This window comes from Rhinolophus sinicus, chromosome 4 (assembly GCF_057876585.1).
Source record: "Rhinolophus sinicus isolate RSI-liver-muscle chromosome 4, RSI-T2T, whole genome shotgun sequence".
In the NCBI taxonomy this organism is placed as follows: Eukaryota; Metazoa; Chordata; class Mammalia; order Chiroptera; family Rhinolophidae; genus Rhinolophus; species Rhinolophus sinicus.
The window spans coordinates 72,176,305-72,196,688 of NC_142504.1; the positions used below are offsets into that span (position 1 = coordinate 72,176,305).

At 35.7% G+C, this 20,384-nt stretch overlaps 1 protein-coding gene across 8 annotated transcripts in view; it reads left to right on the top strand.

Annotated features, from left to right (window-relative positions):
- Positions 1-20,384, top strand: part of DLGAP1 (DLG associated protein 1) — an 855,894-nt gene that overhangs the window by 289,964 nt on the left and 545,546 nt on the right. For all 8 annotated transcript variants that reach the window (XM_019755703.3, XM_019755707.3, XM_074340269.2 and 5 more), the window contains one exon: positions 19,980-20,087. The gene's annotated coding sequence lies outside the window, so the exon portion shown is untranslated. The remainder of the gene's footprint in view (positions 1-19,979; positions 20,088-20,384) is intronic.

Consider the following 20,384-nt stretch of genomic DNA (forward strand, 5'->3'; position numbering starts at 1 on the left):
CTAGTGACAAATTCTTTTAATTTCCCTATGTATAAGAATGTCTTTATTTCCTCTTCATTTCTGAAGAATACTTTTGTTGAATATTGAATTTGCAGTTGGCAGTTTTCTTCTTTCATCATTTGAAAAATATTTTGCCACTTTCTTCTGTATTCCATGGTTTCAAATGTGAAATCTGCTGTTACTCAAATTGGTGTTCTATAAAAACTCTTGTTTGTCTTTGGCTGCCTTCAAATCTTTTCTTTGTTTTTCACATCCAGAAGTTTCATTATAATGTGTCTTGGTGTGTATTTCTTTGTTTTGTTTTTTTTCTGTTTCGGATTTTCTCAGCTCCTTGAATCTGTAGATGTGTGTATTTTACCAGATTCGGGAAGTGTTCAGCCACTGTTTCTTTGAATATTCTTTCAGGCCCACCCACTCTCTTTCTCCTCTCCTTTTGGGAGTCCAGTGATATAAATGTAAGATATTTTGTTACTGACCTAAAGGCCCCTGAAATTTCTGTTTATTTTAGAAATATTATCTTTTCTCTGTTGTTCAAATTGGGTAAATTTAATTGATTTGTTCTCTATCCTCTCTAGTCTTCTTTTGAACCCATCCACCAAGTTTTCTTTTATTATTTCTGTTATTGTTATATTTTTCAATTCTATAATTTCCATTTGGTCATTTTTTATAACATATTTATTTGCTGAAATTTTCTATATTTCCATATGTTCCAAAAGAATATGTAATTGACTGTTGAAACAGTTATTTGATAGCTTTTTAAAATCTTTGTCAGGTAATTCAACCATCTGACTCATCTCATTCTTGGCATCAAGATTGTTCTTTCTCATGTAAATTATGATTTTTTTGTTGTTGTTTTTTTGTTTTTTGTATGACAGGTGGTTTTTTAATTGTATCCTGGACATTTTGTCTGTTAAGTTAGAAGGCCTTTAGTCCTATTATATCTAAATATTTTATAAGTAGCAGTCAGTATAAATTTAATATGCATGTCGTCTTCTACTTTTTTGGGGCCATGGTTCCAATGGCAGTTTATCTTTCAGTGCCTTTCCATTGTTATTTCCGTCTGTTGGGTTTATCTGGGTTTACTGAGGGTTTTTTATTGGTCCCAGTTGGCACTACCTGAAGAAGCTGAATGAGTTTTTTATGGCCGTGCCACTGGATGCCTCTCAGTTAGAAAGGATTGTCTTACGTATGCAGGGATGGAGAAGCTCTCTGGGCTGGGTCACTTTTTGTCAGGTATTAGAGTTTAATGAAGACAAACTTTAATAACAAAATTTGGAAAAAAAATATAAAAATGAGACAAATGTACTGAAAAAGGACACAGAAAAATGCCCACGACAAAATGAGTATCCATAGCATTTTCTAGAGAGAGCCCTACACACTGAACCATCTATGATGGCAATAAAGAAAATAAAAAGAGGCTCCCTCCCTGTCTTTCAGTTCATTGTTTTTGCCTCAGGAGTAGACTGTCTCAGTACTAAGTACTATAAAAGTTAGCATTTTAACAGACAATTTATTGTGATGGCACTGACAATGGAAAGTATGTGCACAATTTACTTCTACTGCCCAATGTAAACCATGAGGAAACCAAAGAAACTAAGTCACAACAAACTTTTTTGGGGGGAACTCTACAATTTACAGTATGTTTTGACATAGATTGGCTAAACTTGTCACCTGTAACATGTTTGCCTCACTGGGTCTTCTAAAGGCACAGTGAGGAATATATGAGGTATGATCAAGAACTATGGTGAATGTTTAAATTAAAAAACAATTACTACAGTAAAAGACACATTGCCATTAATCCTCCTCAAAATACTCCCCCTCATTTTGAACACACTTATCTCATCGTTCTTGCCACTTTCTGAAACAGTTCTGGAAGTCCTGTTTTGTGAATGTCTTTAGTTGTGCTGTCTCGGCTGCCTTGATGTCCTGCATTGATTCAAAATGTTAACCTTTCATTGTCATTTTGACTTTGGGGAAGAGCCAGAAGTAGCACAGTGCCAGATCCAGTAAACAAACTAGATGAGGACACACTGTAAAGTTTTTATTTGGCAGAAATTACCATATACCAGAAAGGATGTGTGACACAGTGCGTTGTCATGATCCATCATGATGATTTACAGCACACTTTAAAACACACCTTCCCTCAACCGTAGCTCACACATGACTGACTGCACCGAACAAGTTGAAACTTGTCACACACTGTTACTAAGGTTAGACCTGCTGCCTCCCATACTGAAGATCCCTGCCTTTCCATTGGATGGCACTCGGCAGCAGCATTCACCACATTTGTTGATCACAACAGAAAGGTTCTGTTTCACACATCACTTCTGATATAAGGCAATTTCTGTCTAATTAAAACATTACTGTGTCCTCATCTAACTTATTCACTGGGTCTGGCACCATGCAACTTCTGGCTGTTCCCCAAAATCAAAATGACCACGAAAGGTAAAATGTTTTGAATCATTTCAGGACATCAAGGCAGCCATGATAGTGCAACTAAAGACACTCATGAAAGAGGACTTCCAGAACTGCTTCAGAAAGGGCAAGAATTATGGGATAAGTGTGTTTGAAGTGAGGGGGAGTACTTTGAGGGAGATTAATGGCAATATGTCTTTTACTGTAATAAATTATTTTTAATTTAGACATTCACTGTATTTCTTGAGCACGACTTGTAGGTATGAATAATAAAAGGTAGTTCAACTACAGCTGCTAACTCACCGTTTATATTTTTCTCCAACAGTTGCCATTCAGGGTGTTTTTGTTGTTGTTGTTTTTAAATGTGAATTTCGGTGTATCTGTCTCTCAAAAGCAGTGAATAAGGAATCCATAATAAATAAAAATATACTTTTGAATAGTGGAGATATATATATATATATATATATATATATATATATATATATATGAAGAGGTATCTTCAATTTAGCATTTATGTAAGTTTGTGAGTGAAGATGGTTATGAATTTGTAACAATAAATTATATATTGTCTTATTATGTCTTCTCATGTGTTCCTGTTGATGGACTTTAGGACAGGATGTTTTAGTGCTATCCTTCAATGGCAGAGTCTTCAGGAGACATGATATCAACCATATCTACTTGATGTACTAATTAGGTAGGTGAGTTAGACTGAAGCATTTACTGTCTTGGAAGACTCTAAAGCATAGTTTTCGATCAGCTCAAAACATAACTATATTTTTTAAAACTGGTTATTACAGATAATGGTGTGCATTGACATTGCAAAATATGATAATTAAAGAATAGGCCTAGTATAGTTCTTTAAACACTGCTTTTGGTTTTCCATTATGAAATAACTTTGGGGTGACTATTTCTATTCCGACTAAAAGCAAACGCACCCAGCCTTTGTGACCAAGGGCTCAATTTCATCACTTTATTATAATAATTATTTGCAAGTAGAAGAGATTGTATATTGATTTATAGGCAAATTCACACTATATTATTGGTATTTCTCTACTCCTGGACAAATTGACATAAAATAAAGTATGCATAATTTAAAAAGACTTAAAATAGATCAATTTCAGAATATTTAACATGGGCTTTGAGATTTCAGTTTATTCACTAAAATATAGCACTAATTCTCAGCAGTTACAGAGAATGATTTTTAATTTTGCAGAGTAAAAGGTAATTTTTTTTTAAAATGAAAGTTTATTGGGGTTACAATTGTTAGTAAAGTTACATAGATTTCAGGTATACAATTCTGTAATACATTATCCATATGTCACATTGTGTGTTCGCCACCCAGAGTCAGTTTTCTTTCCATCACCATATACTAGACCCTGTTTACCCTCTTCTAGAGCACTCCTACCCCTTATCCTCTGATAACACCTAAACTGTTGTCTCTGTATAAGTTTTTGTTCCTTCATTTGTTTGTCTTTTGTTGTTTCCTGTTTTATATACCACATATCAGTGAAATCATATGGTTCTCTACTTTTTCTGTCTGACTTATTTGGCTTAGCATTATAATCTCAAGATCCATCCATATTGTCACAAATGGTACTATTTAATTTTTTCTTATGGCAGAATAGTATTATATTGTGTATATATACCACAACTTCTTTATCCATTCATCTATCGAAGGACATTTTGGTTGTTTCCATGTCTTGGCCACCATAAATAAAGCTGCAATGTACATTGGAACACACATATCTTTATGGATAAATGTTTTCCGAATTTTGGGGTACATACTCAGGAGAGGGATTGCAGGGTCATATGGTAATTCTATTCTTAATTTTTTGAGGAACCTCCATACTACCTTACATAGCTGCTGCACCAGTCTGCATTCCCACCAACAGTGTATGAGGGTTCCTTTTTCTCCACAGCCTCTCCAACACTTGTCACTATTTGTCTTGTTGATGATAGCCATTCTAACTGGGGTGAGGTGATAGCTCATTGTGATTTTTTATTTGCACTTCTCTAATGGTTAGTGATGTTGAGCATTTTTTATATGTCTATTTGCCGTTTGTATGTCCTCTTTAAAGAAATGGCTCTTCAGATCCTCTGCCCATTTTTCAATTGGGTTGTTTGTTTTTTTGTTGTTGAGTTGTATGAATTCCTTATATATTTTTGATATTAGTCACCTATCGGAGGCACTGTTTGCAAAACTCTTCTCCCATTCAGTTGGTTGCCTCTTTATTTTGTTGATGGTTTATTTTGCTGTGCAAAAGCTTTTTAGTTTGATATAGTTCCATTCATTTATTTTAGCTTTTACTTCCCTTACCTTTGGAGTCAAATTCATAAAATGCTCTTTGAACCCGAGGCCCATAAGTTTAGTACCTATGTTTTCTTCTATGCAGTTTGTTGTTTCAAGTTTTATGCTTAAGTCTTTGATCCATTTTGAATTAATTTTGGTACATGGTGACAGATAGCAGTCCAGTTTCGTTCTTTTGCCCGTGGCTTTCCAATTCTCCCAGCACCATTTATTGAAGAGGCTGTCTTTTCTCCATTGTATGTTTTATGCTTCTTTGTCAAAAATTATCTGTTCATATTTATGTGGGTTTAATTCTGGGTTCTCAATTCTATTTCATTGGTCTGTGTGTCTGTCTTTCTGCCAATACCACATTGCTTTATTGTTGTCCTGTAGTACAAGCTAAAGTCAGGGAGTGTGATACCTCCAGCATTGTTCTTTTTTCTTAGGATTGCTTTGGGTATTTGGGGTCTTTTATGGTTCCATACAAATCTCATTACTTTTTGTTCTATTTCTTTAAAAAGAAATTCCACTGGGATTTTGATGGGGATTGCATTAAAACTGTATATTGCTTTGAGTAATACAGCCATTTTAACTACGTTGATTCTTCCAAAACATGAGCACAAAATGTCTTTCCATTTCTTTGTGTCTTCTTCAATTTCTTTTAAAAATATCTTATAGTTTTCAGCATATAGGTCTTTCACATCCCTGGTTAAGTTTATTCCTAAGTGTTTTATTCTTTTTGCTGCAGTTACAAAAGGAATTGCTTTTTTGTTTTTTACTTTTTCTGAGATTTCATTGTTAGTATGTAGGAATGTAAAGGACTTTTGAACATTAATTTTGTAGCTGGCAACTTTACTATATTCATTTATTGTTTCTGGTAGCTTTTTGGTGGCGTCTTAAGAGTTTTCTATTATAGCATCATGTCATCTGCAAAGAGTGACAATTTAACTTCTTCATTCCCAATTGAGATACCTTTCATTTCTTTCTCTTGCCTGATTGCTCTGGGGAGGACTTCCAACAATATGTTGAAAAGCAGAGGTGATTGGGGACAGCCCTGTCGTGTTCCTGAGCATAGAGGAAAGAGGTTCAGTTTTTCACCATTAATTATGAGATTAACTGAGGGTTTGTCATATATGGCCTTTATTATGTTAAGGCATTTTCCTTCTATACCCATTTTATTAAGTGCTTCAATCACAAAGGGACGTTGTATCTTGCCAAACACATTTTCTGCATCAGTTAATACAATCGTATGGTTTTTGTCCTTTATTTTATTTATGTGATGTATCACATTGATGGATTTGCGTATGTTGAACCATCCTTGTGCCCTGGGGATGAACCCCACTTGGTCATGATGAATAATATTTTTAATGCATTGTTGCATTCAATTTGCTTGAATTTTGTTTAGGATTTTTGCATCTGTATCCATTATACATATTGGCCTGCAGTTTTCTTTTTTGTGTTATCCTTACCAGGTTTTGGTATCAGGGTAATGTTGGCCTCATAAAATCAGTTAGGGAGTACTGTCCCTTCTTCAAATTTTTGGAAGTGTTTGAGTCCGACAGGTATTAAATCCTCTTTGAAAGTTTGGTAGAATTCATTAGTGAAGCCTTCTGGTCCTGGACTTTTCCTTTTCGGAAGGTTTCAGATGACTGATTCAATTTCCTTACTGGTGATTGGTCTATTTAAGTTTTCCAGTTCTTCGTGATTCAGCCTAGGAAGGCTATATATTTCTAAGAATTTGTCCATTTCTTCTAGGTTATTGAATTTGGTGGCATATAGTCCTTCACAGTATTCTTGGATAATCCTTTGTATTTCTGTTGCATCCGTGATAACGTCCCCTTTTCATTTCTGATTTTGTTTATGTGTCTTTTCTCTTTTGGTCTTAGTGAGTCTAGCCAAGGGTTTGTCAATTTTATTAATCTTTTCAAAGAACTTTGTCACATTATTTTTTTCTATTGTCTTTTTGTTCTCTATTTCATTTAGTTCTGCTCTGATTTTTATTTCCTTTCTTCTGTTGACCTTCGGTTTCATTTGTTCTTTTTTTTCTAATTCTTTAAGGTGTACTGTGAGGTTATTTATTTGGGATTTTTCTTGATTCTTGAGATAGGCCTGCAATGATATAAATTTCCCTCTTAAAACTGTTTTGCTGCATCCCAAAAATTTTGGTAGGATGTATTTTCATTGTCATTTCTTTCTATATATCTTTTGATTTCTCCTCTTATTTCTTCCTTGACCCAGTCATTCTTTAAAACTATGTTGTTTAATCTCCACATATTTGTGTTTTTTCCTTTCTTTTTACAGTTGATATTCAATTTCAAAGCCTTGTGATCAGAGAATATGCTTGGTATGATTTCAATTTTCTTAAATTTGCTGAGGCTAGTTTTATGTCCCAATATGTGGTCTATCCTTGAGAATGTTCCATGTACACTAGAAAAAAAAAATGTATAGTCTGATATTCTCGGATGAAATGCTCTATAAATGTCAATTATGTCCATTTCATCTAATATGTCAATTAGGGGTGCTATTTCTTTATTTATTTTCTCCTTGGATGATCTATTTACAGCTGTCAATGATGTGTTTAGGTCCCCTAGTATAATTGTGTTTTGGTCAATTTCTCCCTTTAGTTCTGTTAGTAGTTGCTTGGTATATTTTGGTGCTCCCTGATTGGGGGCATCAATATTGATGACTGTTATGTCTTCATGTTGTATAGTCCCCTTTATCATTATGAAATGAATTGTCCATCTTTGTCTCTTGTTACCTTTTTTATCCTGAAGTCTGTTTCATGTGATATCAGTATGGTTACACCTGATTTTCTCTAGATACCATTTGCTTGGAGTATCAATTTCCATGCTTTCACTTTGAGTCTATGTTTGTCCTTGCAGCTGAGATGTGTCTCTTGGATGTAGCCTTTGGTTAGGTTTAGTTTTTTGATCCAATCTGCTACTCTTTGTCTTTTTATTGGTGAGTTCAGTCCATTTATATTTAGGGTAATTATTGATATGTGAGGATTTCCTATCATTCTATCTTTGATTTTCTGGTAAGGCTGTGTCTCCATTGTTTCTTTGCCTTTTTGTGGTTGTCTGTTATTTCTGTGTGATGGTGTTCTATGATTTTTCCCTCTGTTTCTTTTTTCATTATGTTATATATTTCAGTTCTGGATTTTTTTTTGATTTTTTTTTTGAGTGGTTACTATTAAGTTTACGTAAAAGAAAGTTTCATATTTAGCATATTCCGTTTTCTTCAGCATACTTACGTTCTCCATTCCCATATTCAAGTTCAGGCCTTTACTCTCTGCCCTTTTATGTTTTGGTTGCCACAAATTACCCCTATATATGCTGGTTGAATAGCCTCCTTCAGTATTTCTTATAGTGCAGGTCATGTGTTAGAAAATTCCCTCAGCTTCCGTATGTCTGGAAAGGTCTTTATTCCTCCTTCATATCTAAAGGATATCTTTGCTGGATATATTATTCTTGGCTTATAATTTCTGTCTTTCATAAGTTTGAATATTTGATTCCACTCTCTCCTGGCTTGTAGAATTTTGGCTGGAAAATCTGATGATAATCTAATGGGCTTTCCTTTGTAGGTTACCATCTTCTTTTCCCTGGCTTCCTTGAGAATTTTTTCTTTGTCATTAATTTTTGATAGCTTCAATACAATGTGTCTTGGAGAAGGCCTGTTGGGATTGAAGTAATTACGTGTTCTATTTGCGTCTTGGATTTGAGGATCCAGTTCTTTCCACAAGTTCAGGAAGTTCTCATCTACTATCTGTTTGAATATACTCTCTGTTCCCTTCTCTCTTTCTTCTCCTTCTGGTATGCCCATTATTCTTATATTGCTCTTTCTGATGGAGTCAGAAAGTTCTTGTAGAGTTCTTTCATTTCTTTTAAGTCTCCTTCTTCTTCCATTCATGTCATTTCCAGATGTCTATCTTCGATGTCACTGATTCTCGCCCCCAAGTGGTCAACTCTACGAACTAAGCTGGCTATTTCATTCTTCATTTCTTCTGTTGAGTTCTTAATCTCCAGAAATTCTATTTGGTTCTTTTTAAAAATTTCAATCTCTTTGGTAAAATGTTCATGTTGTTCTTTGATTGTGTTTCTTGCTTCGTTAAACTGCCTGTCTGTTTTCTTGCATCTCTTTGACTTTTTTAAGAACTGCAATCTTGAATTCTCTGTCATTTAAGTCACATATTTCCATGTCTTTAAGTTCAGTCTCTGGAGACTTTTCATTTTCTTTCCGAGCTGTCTTATAACCTTAGTTATTCATGGCAATTAATGGTTTATTATTTCTCTTCCAAGACATCTACATGAGTGGGTTCTGAAACAGGTTGATAGAAAGTGGTCTTTCTTTATTTTCCAGTAGGTGTTTGTAGAATGCTTTATTTTCTCTCTGAATGCAACCTTTTATCTCTCTTACACTGTAGTTTTATATTTTCTCTGCACTATTCCAGCTTCTCACACAATGGGGGGATTCCCTGGAAGGCGGGCTTCTCCTCTTTGAACAGGTCTCCTGGGTCACAGTGCACCGCCGCTGTGGGGGGATGTGGAGAGCTTCTGAAGTTCCAAAGCTCTTCCTGCACCAGATTCAGAGCCCGTGTGTTACAGCAGTTCTGTTTACTCCTGCAGGGATCCATCCAGATAGGTGGGCACAAGGTCGGCATGGGTTGTGAGAAGTGGCCCAGAACAATGACGGCGACCACCACCATAGCCAGTCCTGCTTCCACGACTCCTTCCCCTTTGCTGAAACTAGTTGAGCTACAAGTCCATGTCTGCAGACTACAGTTCTCAGAACTCCAAATATTCTGTTCTTTTGATCTGACACTGCTACTGTTCCACTTCTAGCACTGGGCAGGTGGGGGTGGGCGAGTTTGAGAGGGTGCGGAGGGGGAGGCTACGCTCAGTGCCTAAGGTTTCCATTCTCTGCTCAGCAGTGAGGGCTTAAACCTCCGTTTTCAGCCTTCTTCCCTCAGTCTTTTCTCCGAAGTCTCTGCCGTGAGCTTTAGGTTCAGTCGTGTTATAGCCTGTCCCCTCAGCCCCATGGGCCATAAGCAGAGCCCTAGCAGTCCGAGTTCTTCCCTCTCTCACAGGTTCAGTAGTTCCAGAATGCAGCAAACTCAGAACATCAAGCTATGTCTGCATCCTGCACCCACATAGCCCCATCTCCGCACTTTCCCCTTCTCTCCTCCTCCGCTTGCACAATTTGCCCACTTTTAGATGATTTCAATTGTGCACCTCTTAGTCTTGCCTGGCTGCTGCATAGGGAGTCCTTTGTGGAGTTACAGTTTTTCACTTTGTTGTAAATTCCAGGGGAGATTTCAAGAGGCTCACCTCAGGCCACCATTTTTATGATTTCATCTAAAAGGTAAATTTAAAACGCTATGGCATTTGCTTAAATAAGTTTAATTTGAGGGTAAAACACTCTTCTCTAATCTATGTGACTCATACATCATCCTTAAGATCCTTGAGAGCATGGACCTTCCTCCTCCATCTTTCCATTAGTACTACAAAATCCATACTACCCCTATTTATGTGTAATAAATGGCCTTTGATTATATGTACAAAATAGTAAGTATAATGATTAGCTCTTCTGTCTCTGAGACATTATATCTTTGGATCATCCGTATTTCAGGCCAGGTCTTCTTAAATACTTTTTTACCAGTGATCAAATTCAAAGTGATGAAATTCATATAACATTTTATCGTTTAAAAGCTCAGTACATTCTATAAGTACAATAGGTTGTAAAACTCCACGAGGGCAGAAATTTGTTTGTTTGTTTATTTGTTTGTTTTCTTTATAACCTTAACCCTAACACCTACAACAGTATCTGGCATATACCGTGTTTCCCTGAAAATAAGACCTAGCCAGACAATCAGCTCTAATGTGACTTTTTGAGCAAAAATTAATATGAGACCCAGGCTTATTTTACTATAAGATCAGGTCTATAATATAATATAATATAATATAATATAATATAATATAATATAATATAATATAGTATAACACTGGGTCTTATATTAATTTTTGCTCCAAAAGACTCATTAGAGCTGATTGTCTGGCTAGGTCTTATTTTTGGGGAAACATGGTAGTAGCCACTCAATATCTGCTGAATGTATGAGTACATTTTTTAACACACTGTAGAAAAAATAGACAATATAAGCTGCCTTTGTTGTATGGGATGCAGACCCCAGATTTCACATAAAGAAATCTAATTAATGTCCCAGCTCTGCTACTAATTTACTGTGTGATCTCAGGTATGCCACCTAACCTCTCTGTGCCTTTCTTAGATATGAAACAAAGAAACTACTTTTGATGAATGATAAAGTCATGCCCATGTTTAAACGTGTATAATTCACTGATTCATGATTAGCAGCATGCATTTTGGAAGTAGCTAGCTGGAAACAAAGTCACAGTTTGTGGCCATGAAACCGCTGTTGCCAACTGGCATATTAAGGCTTGGAACTAAGAGTTTGGTCTCTGGCTACTAAAAATTTGGCTCTAACAATTAAACTAATCACCAACTTAAAACGGGAGAGGGGTTTTAGTATACATTGCATGGAAAATTGATTTTTAAGAATAAGGAAAGCTAATCTGACACAGAAGAGTTAAGACGTAGCATAATAATAAAAATAACTAGATTTAAATCCTGGCTCCAAAATATTTTGAGACTTTAGGCCAAGTAATTTAATCTCTTTGTGCTTCAATTTTGGCACCTGTAAAATAGGTTAATGATGATATCTAAATGAATAATTTATAAAGTTCCTGGGACATGGTAAACTTGAGCCTTATAGCCAGACTGATATAAAGAAATTTGATAGGTGCGTGAAGATGAATTCATAAAAATAATCTGTGTATTTGGTTTGAGGCAAACACTGAAAAGTGTAATAGTGGGTGAGTGAATAGCTGAGACCAGACCACCTAGATCTGTATTGTAGTACCTCCACTTACCAGAATTAATAATTTGGTCAGTTTGTTAACATTTCTGCATCTCAGTCTTCTTATCTGTAAAATGGTGATAATAAAAACAATCCATGCAATGTGCTTAGAACAATGCTTGTCATACAGTAAGCCCTCAATAAATGGAGCTGTTCTTATTATGTTTCATTAAGTACATTCAGAGGGGGAATAATTGAAAGAGATGTAGAAAGACTATTAGTCCAGTGAATGAGGAAAAAAACAATGGGAATTCAGTAGGACCAAATAGAACATAACAGTCTAGGGGTGATTGGTTTTTGTTTGTTTGTTTTTAACAAAACTACTTATAAATGTATTAAACTTTGAGATTTTAGGAAAGAAAGGCTGTGCAAATGCAAGACTTTGAGAGATCCCACTTAAGTCATTGACAATAAATATTACAGAGTCTCCAATTTAATAATCTTGGGCGATGAACCTTCCTTTTAACATGGAAATCTGCCCCAGGGAAAATGCCTTTTAGTCTTCTGCCACATGGATTAAAAGATACTGCTAAACAGTGCTCTGAAAGTTGTAAATAGATTGTCAGTCTTTTTTGTTACAGGGCAACAGCAGTAATATCACAATGAGTCATTACACACCTTCTGTTCACCAAGGAGCCCCAAACCATCTTGTCTATAGAGAAGTGAGTCAGTGTGGGGGACAGTACCTTATAATTTCAGCACAGAGAGTCTTTTAGTCAAACTCCTGAAGCTGCAAAGTAGCCACAGACAGACTGAGATATAAGGACAGTATGGAAAGAACACAAGTCATATAAACAAAGGCAATCAAATAGAGGCTAACTTCCCAATTAGCACTACATATTTTGTAGTGCATTTTTTTTCTTCTGGTGAGTTTTAAAGAAATATAAAATAAAGCTATATATTTCATTATTGTGAAGCCTTTTTCAGTTGATTAGAAACATTTTTTGGTTATGTCTGAGCACAGCTCATTTTCAAAAATCATGTGCAGCTGTTAAGAAATAGGCCACAACCCATTCTTTCAAGTGGATTGGGATAGAAGGGCCTTCTTAGCAGAGAGTAATCCAAAGTTTCCTCCCTTAACATTATTGTTTCTTACATGTTAAGGTCATTTAGACTCAACAAGTGAGTCTTTAAAATATAAATATCTGTCGAAAGTGTCAAAAGTATCTACATTATTCACACTTTACAGTAAATTACTTTTATCACTGACTTTTCTCTCTTCTCCAACTGAGTATTTGACCTTGAAGGCAGTGGAGTCTGAAATGGAAGAGTAAAATTAAATTAAATTAAAAATCAAATTAAATAAAAAACAGAAGGACTTCTGAGGTGGGTTGGCTCAAATTAGGAACTTTGGTCAGATGTCCAAGGAATTATTTGGGAAAGGAGAAGAAGACGTTAGGACATGTGAGGAGAACAGAAACTAGATTATTTTAGTTTGCAATTACATTAGGATTTTCAGAAGTCCGCAGTCCATTTCTAAATTCCTACATACAGCACTTAAGCTATAAGTTAATAGTGCTTGAAGCACTTGCTAGAGTCTGTGCCAGTTCATTACCACAGGGTGAATGTTAATGAATACATAATTAGCAGGGCCCAGGGCATAATGAAAATGCAGACCACTTGTTCAAAAAGCAGAGCAAAAGTGTTGTTAAATATACGAAAGTATAAAACTGTTTTCTTTCTCCTGCCGTATTTCTTTTCTTATTATTGTGGTTTTTAATTAATGTACTTCTAAGCAAAGAAAAAAGCAAAAGTTTAAATTATTAGCATGAATTTTACTATTCATTTTTATATTGTTCAATGTAAATATAAGAACATTTAAATTGTATGTATTGTCAAAATTATGCAATTTGTATTTAACAGATCATGCATATGTATATCATTTTTACCAGAACAGTGGAAACATGACACAAAATGTACTGCTTATATTTCACTTCTTGATACATGCACATTCTATCAACACTCTCTCCCTTTGGCTTACTGTTGAGTAAGGAAAGATTGAATAAAAAGAACTATGGATTACCCTTTCTTTTTCTTTCAATGTCATCATTTTCAGCATAACTGTGCTAATACAGGTGAAAAATTCAATAAATAAAAGATATGATAGGTGTAGAAACAGAAAAAAAAATCCTTCTTCCCCCCTAGGTTCTTTGACTTGTCTAATAATTAAATTAACATAAGATGAATTAATGACAGAAATGCAAATTTAATTTCTTATGTATGGGAACCCTATAAAAATATGAGGCTCAAAGAAGTGACCAAAGCAGGAAGCTTTTAAACCTTTTAAACAAGAGAACAATACATTTGTGAAAAATTGGCAAGACAAGGGATTTAGGTTTGGGGTAGTAAATTGGTGAAGAAGTAGCAAGGCTTGTTTATACAGTCTTCTTAGCCTAAATTCCCTATCTTTGGTGATAAGGATGGCTCTACACTCCTGGTACAGGGAGGATACCTTTCATATGGTAGATTAATCTTCTTTCAGGGAGACAAAGTAGGGTCAGAGTGTCCTGCTTGTACCAGCTGTTTCTCAAGTCCTTTCAATTCAAAATAATCAATATGGCAAAGTGGCATATTTTGGGGTGACATATTCTGCTCCCCTTCATAGGGTCCCTTGCTCATCTGTGTTTCGTAGCGCTATTACCTTGTGTTGCAAAGTTCAAAACAAATTCTGGTTCCAATAGACAGCATGGCCTCTTGAGACTGTCAGCTTCCCCACTTAGTCATGGACATAAATACTTAACGTCACTCTCACATTGATGCTCACGGAACTCCCAGGAATCATGGGACCACCAGAATTCACCAGGATGTGCACTCTATGCAGACGAGGCAGCAAGGGATATCTGCAGACATGCATGATGTATACCAGCTGCTCACCCACTGCTCCACTATCCCATTGGACTTCATCCACAAAGCACTGGGTCAAATACAAAGTATTAAACAAAGGACCATTCAGAGCATGAGGCCCTGTGCAACTGCCCAGCCCTGCCTTGAAGTTTCTTATACACACATAAGGAGTCAATTAGTAAAGTAGTTTGCAAAGAAAGTGGAAACTGACTAGTCCTTTTTGTTTGTTTGTTTTTGTTTTTGTTTTAATGTGATCTGATGCTGTCTCAGACATATGGAATGTCATAGAATAAATGCAGACCTTGTTCTGAAATTCATTCTTACTCCAAGATCTGCAGGAGTGAGAAGATCAGGAAGCAGATAGTTTAACTTTGTCTTCAAACAAATGCAGTGTCTTATGGACTATGAAATTTGAATAAAATTTTAAGATAAAACAAGCGATTTCAAAGAAATAATGCTTCTTATTAAGCAAAAGATGTAACTGAAAAAACTTAAGAGAAACTATTTGAGTGGGAAGACAATTATAGTGAGAGTTAGGAGGTGTAGGCTAGTCCTGGCTTTGCTAATTGGCTAATTGTGGCCTTAGACAAGCGATTTCATCACTCTGGTCCTCATTAACCTCCTCTATAAAATAGGATTCAAACTTACATGGTTTCTAGTTTAAAATTTGTTGAAGAGGCTTTTATAACTCAAGAAACCCCTTTAAAAGATATAATGGTAGACTTTAAAGAATTCTTTAGAGATTTCCCAGGGCTCCGCAGCGGTGCCTTCAAGCAAATATAGTTCCTCCAATGTATACTAGGAACTATGGTTTGAACAATCATCTTTCCCATTTTCTGCATCTTTTTTATCCTGAAGGACTATGAATCATTGCTAAAAATCCAGAGAGATTTGGGAAAAGTTGAATGACATTTTAGATCCATAAAATTCAGTTCTGTTTCATTTTTTCTTTAGATCATTTAGCTTGTGTGCAAACCAAAATTTACCTCACTACCTGAAAGTTCTATTTTATAATTTATGTAATGCTATTATTAATATTTTATCAGGGGATTATTTTTGCTATATTTTTAAAAGGACTGCCAAAATGTAAAGTATGACTTTTATTATTCTTGCAGAAAATTGATTTTTTTAAACAGAAAGATAGACTCAATCTTATAATATAGTCAATAGAGAAATAAATATTTCAAGCAGGAAACAGAAGGGAATTGAAATATGCTGAGTTCCTATTATGTATCAGGTACTCTGTTTACACATATCATTCTGTTCAACCCCTACATAATCATCTGTGATAGGAGAAAATAAGAATATTACCAATTACCTATGCTAAGCCAGAAAGTCTCCTGGAAGCTTTTATTGCAAACTCCAGCCCAGACTTCTCTGCCACATTCTAGTGTTGTATAATCCAACCACCTGCACAACAAGCCCACTTGGCACTGTTAGCTCAAAATTAATATGGCCAAACTAAGCTCATCCTCTCTTCCCAAAAGCCTTCATTAGCCACAGCCTTTCTCATCTCAAGAGATGGCAGCACACTCTTCCAGTTGCTTAGGCTAGAAACCTTGGAGTCATCTTTGCCTGCTTCTTTTCTTGCCCTCTCCACCTAATCCATCAGACGATCCTTTTGAATCTTGCTTCAAAATAAGCCCAGCATGGATCTGACCATTCCTCACTAGCTCTACCTGAGTCTGAGCCAACATTGCCTGTCTCCAAGAAGATGAACTTTCTACCTGCCTCTATCCTGACCTCCCGTATGGTCTATTCCCAACCAGTAGCCAGGATGAGGCTGTTCAGATATAAGCCATGTTAATTCTAAGCTCAAACTCTTGTGATGGTCCCCATTTCCCTTTTAGAGTAAAAGTTAAAAAGCTTTGAGCCACCCTTGATCCATCCTCCCCTCTACCGCCCCACACCTTCCACTGCTCTCCAATTTTTTTCTTTTACTAATCTCCCCCTCCCTTACTTCACTCTATTCCCAACTTCCTGGCAAATCTAAGAGCAACTGGGCACACTCCCACCTTAAGGCATTAACCTTGGTGGTTCTCTCTGCCTGGAGCACCATTCTCTTGCATGTGACTAACCCCCTCACATCTTTCAAGTTTTGGTCATACTTTTTCAGTCAGATCCCCTTAACAGCCCACATCCTCCAACCCATGCACTTCTGAGCCCTTTTAACTTGGTCTATTTTTCTTAAAACTGTGCCGTGTTTTACCTTCTAAAATACCCTATACTTTATTCCTTCACTGTACTTATTGTTTACTTTCTGTTTATTCATCTTCACAAGAATGAAATTTTTACTGGTTATTCCAAGTATCTACCACAATGCTAGGCATATGACAGTTGCTCAGTACATCTTTGTGGGATGGTGAAGTGAGTGAGTGAGTGAGTGAGTGAGTGAGTGAGTGAGTGAGTGAGTGAATGTTTTAATTTGTTCCTCATACTAATCTGACCAAGGTAAGCTTCCATTTCACAAATAAGAAAATTGAAACTCAAAGAGGCTAGGTTATTTTCACAAATCAAAAACCTTGTAAGTGGCAGAGTTGAGATTAAAAGACTTCTCTGATCTGAATGAACCTTTCCCACTTTATCACACTGCAAAACATGTCTCTATGAAAATATAGGTATTCCATAAAGTGCAGTGCACTTATAGTTTCTATTTCCCTTTCCCCACACTCTCAGCCAATATTTTTAATGAACCTCTTAAAATACTGTAAAGTGACTGGCTTATAGAGAAACTCATATAAAATGAATGATGTGAGGTGTATTAGTTAGGACTGTGGTTCCAGAGTTATAGAAACAAACCAACTTGAGCTAGCTTAAGTCAAAAAATTAATTTAAAAATAAATGATTTTAAAAATTTTTAAGTAGAACCTATCATAAGGATATATGAGCTCATGGAAACCACAGGAAAAAATAAAGAAGTGTGAGCAGGAAGCACGTAAGTTTAGAGAGTTCTTGCTCTATCTTCCATATGTATCTCTTTCACTCTCCTTTCCCCACAGTTTACCAGTGTTTGCTCCCTCTGCTTTTAAGGAACAAGATGACCAACCTCCAATTATAACTCTTTTACCCCAACAAGACTGCAATCTCCTAGTTCCAAATTATAAGCCCTTCTTAGGTGAAGTACCTCCTGGTCCAATCAACAAAGGTCAGAAATGAGGATTCAATGACAAACAAACGATAGAGGACATCTTTGGGGGATTTGGAGTTCCGGTCAGATCCTAGAGAAAGGGGCTGAGCAGATACCACAAATGTAGTTGACTTTTGAAGAACCCAGTGAAATAGTGGATAGCACATTATTGAATCAAACAGCTTAAGTTCAGATTTTTTATTTGGGGAGTGCTTTTCATTTGTTTGCTTGTTTTTGCCTTCTTTTTTTTTTTTTTTTTTTTGTTCTTTCTCAGATATAGGGGCTAAATATCAGTTACTGGGTGATAGAAAGGAGCAGGAGAAAAAGAAGGGACTCTTGGAGTAAGAAAAAGCAAAGCATCATTCCAGAGAATCAGGAATTCTGATTCTCATTTCAATTCTGTCACCAAAGGGCAAATGTCTTGGGCAAGTCAATTCCCTGGTCTCAGTTTCCTTATCTGTGTAATGAGATGATTAAACAAGAATCAGCAGGTTTCCCAACCCGCTGAATCAGGAGAATGAACTGGGGAGAGTTTTCAAATGCAGATCACCCTGACTCTGCCCACAAATATTCTGATTTAATAGGTCTTGCATGAGATTCTATGATTCATATTTGTCAGCAGCTTTCCAGACTATTGTGATGATCAACCATGTTTGGGAACCACTCGCTAGATGACATTTAAGACACCGCCCAGTATTTAAGATGTTTCTTTACATAATTATTTTCTAAGAAAGCACTCTAGTTGTAATAAAATTGATTTCTTATTGTATATCTGGGATTCTTTCTCAGAAATTGCATAATCTTTTCGTTTTGTTTCTACAGTCAGTTAAGAACACTGTCTAGCACAAAATAGATTCTTAAATATTTATGAAGGGATCAATGGTCAGTTCTATATGTTTTAACAATTACCAATTTTCCATTATCCCCTTGAGTAACCGATTCTTCTTCTATGTAGGGGGAAAATCACTCCAGAGTTTGTCTGATTTAGTGGAATATTGAGACTATTTAATGGAATAATCATATATAAAACCAGGGCTTATAATCATAATTATACCTAGTAGCTTTTGATAATTGAATCTCATTTTTATCCTTTATAATATGGACAAATGACATATATGTGGAAATATCATATTGCCAGCATGTTTCAAGTGCTATGAGAATACTTGATATTGTTCTTGCATTTTATCACCCACAGCATTCTGATACTTAGCCAGTCAGCTTTGCAATCTCAAAATATTGCTCATACAAGTTCTGCATAGAACTGTATAAGCCCTGAACTTTGTGAATGTTCAGTCTTCTTTTGGGAAACAAATACACTGTTATAAGTTTCTAAAGGGACTGAACTTTGAGGCAGAGATTCTGGGATGTCGTTCTGCCCTTGTGTCTATTAGCTGAATAAAATTGGGCAAGCCATGTCACCTCTTCTGACCTGTAGCTCTTCTTCTGTAAGATTTCTACATTCATTCAGGCACTATAATTCTTATAAATAATTAGAAGGTTAAAAAAATTACTCATACCAGTATTCTCAATTCTGAATATCATTACATCTGTGCTTAATACTTAGATTTACTATTCTCATTCTCTTCTGACACTATTTTAAAATGTACTTAGGGCCACAGAAGTATTTTACTTAAAAGAAAAGAGAAGTAGAACTCTGTTAATTCCTACACTTTCAACACCAGACTATTTTTGTTCATGACACAAGTTCTTTTCTTTGTGACCTTTCAGAAAGGAAAGTCACATCTCAGCATAAGGCAAGTGATATGATCAGAATTGGTACCCTTCTCATATGTCTGGGCCCAATTAGAAGCTCTATTTTATCACTTTTCTTGAGAAAGCATCATTGATAATAAGGGGAATGGTTTGGCTTAGGCAACAGCAAGTCCCTAGGACTGCACTTGGGAAGATTATGCCATGATTGGTGTCCTCCTTTGATGTCAGAACTACTCCGGAAAGAACAATATTTTTGACACCCTGTTTAGTCACAGCTGCTTAATTGTAGTATCGGTAAAAACAAATAATGCACAGAAAGTAAATACAATAGTGTGTGTAATATATCTTACAAAAATCAAGTGATTGATACTTGCATTTTATTGCTTTTTAAAGTGGATATAATTGCTAATCGTAGGAAAGTAGATTGTAGAATATCAAACCTATTTATTACAGTGACATTTCTTATTGATTTTATTTTCTGAAAAGCATAAAAATACAAATTGTAACATCAGGCAAGAACATGGCCATGAAAATTTTCTATGAAGCTTTATTCTTATGTCATTGAATTTAATGGCTGCCAGATTAGTTCTTAAGAGATCTTCTTAAGTATCTTTTTGTTCAGGCCAGTTATTACATCTAATCATTGCATTTTGTTGTTTCAGAACTGTTGAGCATCACGTGCCAAGAGTGATATCAAGTTTTTAAAAACTGCATAGTTTGTACCTTTTCCTGCCTTAGAAGCAAGAAAAATGGAGAATTGATAATCAAAGGTAAAACAGTCTCCTTTCCTATTATATAAGACATCCCCACAGCTTCCGCTTCAGCTGTCTTCCATGATACAATTTCTTTCTCTCTGTCTCTCTCTCTCTTTTTTTGATAGCATAGTATATTTGAATATTAATATCTCTGGCTTTAATTCCAGATATTTAATAGGCGGTTGAGCTTAAAGACTGATTTTTAACTCCCTAGTTCCCTGTATGGAATCTGAATGAGATGTGTTTTATACATTTAACCTTCATTTTTGTTCATCTACAGTGGTAGATTAGGCAAATACCATTTTCATGACT